Consider the following 5,570-nt stretch of genomic DNA (forward strand, 5'->3'; position numbering starts at 1 on the left):
TCCCTGGGTAGCTCAGCGGTTTAGGCCTGCCTTCAGCCCAGAGCATGATCCTGGAGTCCCCGGATCGAGTTCCACATCGGGCTCCCTGCATGGAGCCTGCTTCTCCCTCTGCCCCTCTCTCTCTCTCTCTCTCTCTCTCTCTCTGTGCCTCATGAATGAATAAATAAAGAAAATCTTTAAAAAAAAAGAAATTGAAATATATTCTCCATGTGAAATTTAAATGGGTTTGAGGGTAAAGGTAAAATATATTAGCTTAACATGTATATGTCTAAGATAACTTTGCCCTGCGTCCCTTAATATTCTCAACTGGTGATCATGGCTTTTGGGGGTTATCTCTTGAACTGCACTAACTTGATCTATATGGAATCTGATTTTGAGTGGCATTCTCACCTGTGGCTATATATAATTATAACTTACATTAATAATATACCTAGTATTGATGAGACACTACTTCAAGCACTTTACACATTACTAACTTACTAAGTCCTTAGAACAAAGGTGATATTTTTATCTGTATTTCAGATGAGGAAGCTGAACCTCAGAGAGTTTAAGTAACTTTCCCAAAGCCATACAGTCAGTAAATGGCAAAACCAGGAAAGGAACCATGAAATCTGGGTCCAACACCTAGTCTGTTAATAATTATGCTCTATTTCTTCTTATTAAATGATCTATTGATCATTGGTATCTTTTAGGAAAGGAACCATGAAATCTGGCTCCAACACCTAGTCTGTTAATAATTATGCTCTATTTCTTCTTATTAAATGATCTATTGATCATTGGTATCTTTTAGGAAAGGAACCATGAAATCTGGCTCCAACACCTAGTCTGTTAATAATTATGCTCTATTTCTTCTTATTAAATGATCTATTGATCATTGGTATCTTTTAGGAAAGGAACCATGAAATCTGGCTCCAACACCTAGTCTGTTAATAATTATGCTCTATTTCTTCTTATTAAATGATCTATTGATCATTGGTATCTTTTAGCTACTGTAAGACTATTAATGCAACAGTAATAAAAGACTCATAATGTGCAGCCAAGAGAAAACAGAGATTGGCCCTGCTTCAAATGATCTCAAGGCATCGGGTATTAGTTTCTTTGAGGCAAAAACTGTGTTTATTATTGTTATTGGCACATGGACCATGACAGGAACTCAAAGAACGATGAATCCATTCAGTCAACAAATATGCACTAAGTGTCTGTTATTTTGAAGCACTGTGTTAAGGTGCTTTCAATATAAGGATAGATAAGCCAAACAACGCCCCTACCTTTAAGGAGTTTACATTCCAGTGAGAGAAGACCAATAAGAGATAGAGAAACAATTTCACAAGCCAGTATCAGATTGTGATGAGCTCTATGAATGAAATCAGCAGGGTGCTATGTCTGAGAGGGTTGGGGATAACTTAAAAGAGAGTACTGAGAAATGGCCTCTTGGAAGAAGTAACATTTGAGTAACACCTGAAGAATAAAAATGTAGTCTTGTAACAATTGGACAAAAGGATTCCAGGCTTTAAACAAGGGCATTCCCGAGGAAAAGAAAGCAGGAACAAATGAAAGAAGGAATAAAAGATTTAGCTGAAAAAATGCAGGTGTACTCAATGTGCATGGTATAGTCTTTTTTGAAGGACCCCCTTCTAAGATTCGAGATACTTATTTTCTCAGCTCTATTTTAAACACTGTATTTCATTTATAAGTTTATTTTTGCCCTTAAAGATCCTATGCCTCAGTTTCTCTTTTTCACCTAGAAGAGTTTCTATATTTCAGCAAAGTTTATGTGTCAACCTCTCGTTTTAAACTTGGAAAAAAATGCTTGTCTTACTTACCTTCAAGGTGTTATATGGGATTGCAGAAGGTATTAGTTGTGAATATATTTGGAAAATGTAAGCATGGCTATAGAATGCATAGAAGTGAAATATATCATGAATCATAATAACTCTTCTCCCTTTTTACACTCCTCAAAACAGTTTCTCATCACTTTTCTCCTAATATCTGGGCAGATATGGTCCAGAAGAACAGATTCTTTGCAAGTTAATGCACCTCCTAAAAAGCTTAGTGATCCTGATAATTGGCAATGATGAGAATAGATGCTTTCCCAACTCCTGTTCAAAAGAAGTCTCTCAGAGACCATTGATTTCATTTCACATTGTCACTTAGAGTCTCATTAGCATGTCCCTTTATCCATCAACTTCCTTGATATGCCATGACAACAGAATAATTTACAGCAATCCTTTGTCTGACTCACAATGAATTCAAATTCACTGGAGGCATTTCATTTAGCACTCTGTCAAAACACTTCTGGAAACAGAACTGTCTTCACCTGACCCCAAATTCTTGCATATCCCATTACCTTACTAATGACATTTTATATCTTAGATCCTTTTAATCTTTGGCAAAGTACTTTCAGATTCATTGATTTATTTGTTCAATTCAATGTAGGCTTACTATGTGCAAAGGATAGGGTTGGAGCAGAGAGAAACCACATAGAAAGTATGGTCCTGCTTAATGGGAATCTAACCAGCAAATCTGAAGCAGAAGTGCTGAGCAATGGTACTGACAATGATTCTCAAAGTGTGGTCCCCAGAAAAGGAGCATACACATCATTTTAAGAAATGTGTTAGAAAGGGAGTATCTTGGGACCCAACACAAGGACCCTACCTGAATCAGAAACAAGAGGAAGAGTAGGAGGACGCCAGTGACTTGGGTTTTAATAAGCCCCTAAGATGACTACAATGCTCATAAAATCTAAGAAATACTGAGTTACAGAAGAATATTTTCCAAAGTAAAAACTGGAACAATATGCTTAAGTATGGGACTCCTCTCAGAAATTGGGTGACAATAGTTAAAAGACTGATGACTTTCAAATAAAGGTGATTTTGCCACCTTGGGGATGTTTGACAATGTCTGGAGACATTTTTGATTGCCACTACTAGGGAAGGAAGTGCTACTGCATCCAAAGAGTAGAGGCCAGAGATGCTGCTCAACATCCTATAATGAAGAGCGGTCTTCAAAACCAAAGAGTAAAAAAAAAAAAAAAAACAAAACCAAAGAGTTATCTAGTCAAAAATATCAAGAATGCCCTACTAAGACACCTTGAAATAGAGGTACAGCAAGGGGTTGTGGGATCAGAGAAGAAATGATTAATTTGGAAGGCAGTAATTCAGAAACCCAGGGATAAATCAGGAGGTGGTTCTTAGACTAAACCTCAAAGGAGCCGATTTCTACCTAGTAAGAGAAGGTAGTGGGACGTGAATGTGCAGAGAATGGAAGAATCAGAGGTTAGAATGGGAATTCTAGGTTGAAAATACCCCTGAAGTAAAACCAGGTAAGTAGCAAAGGATGTAATTCTAACTCTGTTAGTCAAGCACACCTCCTCACCCCACCCCCTTCATATATGTTTCTCAGCCACTTTTCCTCCTCCTTCCACAGGGACAATATATCTTGGATTTTACCATGTTAGTTCTTGTCTTGCTTAACTAAAGATTCAGCTACAGATCATTTCAGCAACCATGAAGTGTCTGCACTATCATGGCCTTATATTTGTTACTATATTTCAAAATACTTATTTTAAAGATTTGGATCTCAAGTAGCTTTGCATTATATCATTTAATTAAAGACTACATATTGAGAAATCAAGCTAGAAAGTGCAAGTGTCTCTCCAAAGATGACAAAAAGATGACAGGGAATGGGGAAACTTTATATTGGGGGATATTGTTTAGATATAATCATTTTACCAACACTACCTGAGTTTCACCTTGTGTCTGGAGCTATACTGGCTAGTTGGGTATAGTCAAGGAATTTGGAGTCTAGTTCAATACAGACTTAGACCATGATGCTGTAGAATGGGGAAGGGTCATCTAATCATCTAACCTGCCTGAAGGTATCCACCTGGTCAGAAATGGTGTCCCATGGAAATTACAGTTGAGCTTAGGAAAGAGGTAGTTACATGATGAAGTGGTGTGTGGCTGTATAAAGATTCTGTTTAGACCCATCTCATCTTTAGTGTTTTTCTGTCCACTTCTCTAAGATGAACAGAAGGAGAATATGAGCCCAAATTTGCATAGGTTGGAAACATCCCTTCAAGACCACACTAACTACAGTCTCTGGGAAGTAAAAGGCAGAAAGGCCACCCTTGTGTATGAATTCATTGAAACATTTAATATATCTAAAATATGTGTAGAGTCAGTACACACAGATTTTAGTATACATTCTGAATGATATTCATTTGTGCAAAGGTTTGTAAAATAAAATCAAGTAAATTTATGCCTTAGCAGATAAATACTCATGGTAAATATATTTTGTTGATGACTAAGTAATATATATAACTGCTGTTGGTTGTGGTCAATTTGTATTTTTTTATTGTATTTTTTTACATATAGGAATAGCAAAATGTCCACAAGGAGAGGATACAGGGAAACTGGATTCTAGTCTAGGGCCTAGAAGAACTGTGTGGCCTTATTCAAATCCTGCTCTGGGTCCCAGTGTCCTGTTCTATAAAAAGAAGAACCTATGACTTCGCATTCTTTCAGCAATATGTAATTATTTGTGAAGTCAGATGTAACATTTTATGATCCTAGAAACAGTTAATTCCTCTTCTTTTCTTCCCTCTTGCTCAGTTTCCATTCTCCCTTTCCTAAATAACATTTTCATCCAAGCATATGAATTTTTGGATAATGCTTTAGGAAAAAACATTGAGTGTCTGAAAATTATGCCCACTTATAACTTCTCTACATTCATTTATAAAATATTTTGATTGTAGGGATCCCTGGGTGGCTCAGCGGTTTAGTGCCTGCCTTCAGCCCAGGGCGTGATGCTGGAGTCCTGGAATCGAGTCCCGCATCAGACTCCCAGCATGGAGCCTGCTCCTCCCTCTGCCTGTGTCTCTGCCTCTCTCTCTCTCTTTCTCTCTCTGTCTCTCATGAATAAATAAAATCTTTAAAAAATATTTTGATTGTATATATATATAATATAAATATATATTTCTTTCATTCATTCATTCATTCATTCAGCTGTAAGTCCCTGAAGCTTGGCTATTGACAGAACTCTAGGTCTTTCAATTACATTTTTATCTATGTATATGCTACTTGTGTTAGTATACAAAGGGGCTGCCCCATAAGGAGCAGAGGTCTTCTTCCCAGCAATTCTCTCTTTTACCCACTGTTGTCCTCATACCCAAACTACTGTCTTGCACCCACAGGCTTAGGCCTGCCTCCTGCCACCTATCAACCTTCTTCTACAGGCCCAGGTGTTTCTCTCGCTGAGACTGGCATCTTATTTTGCTGGTAAATAAAGGCACAGGATGGATTTACCATGGAAGCCTCCTCCATGGGTCTCTCCAGAGACTCCCCACAGGCTCTCCAGTCCAGAGAGCTATCCCTAACAAAATATTTATTTTGAAATGGAAGTTGTTCTGTTTAAAGACAGAGGTTCACAGAACATGGTATAGTGGAAAAACAAATGGACATTATGATGCTGTACTATATACACATAGGCACATATACACACATTCACACGCATGCACATAACAGCTGTCTGCTACACAGGAACAAAAGGCAACGTAGGCATTTTCTACA

Source organism: Vulpes vulpes, chromosome 9 (genome assembly GCF_048418805.1).
Source record: "Vulpes vulpes isolate BD-2025 chromosome 9, VulVul3, whole genome shotgun sequence".
In the NCBI taxonomy this organism is placed as follows: Eukaryota; Metazoa; Chordata; class Mammalia; order Carnivora; family Canidae; genus Vulpes; species Vulpes vulpes.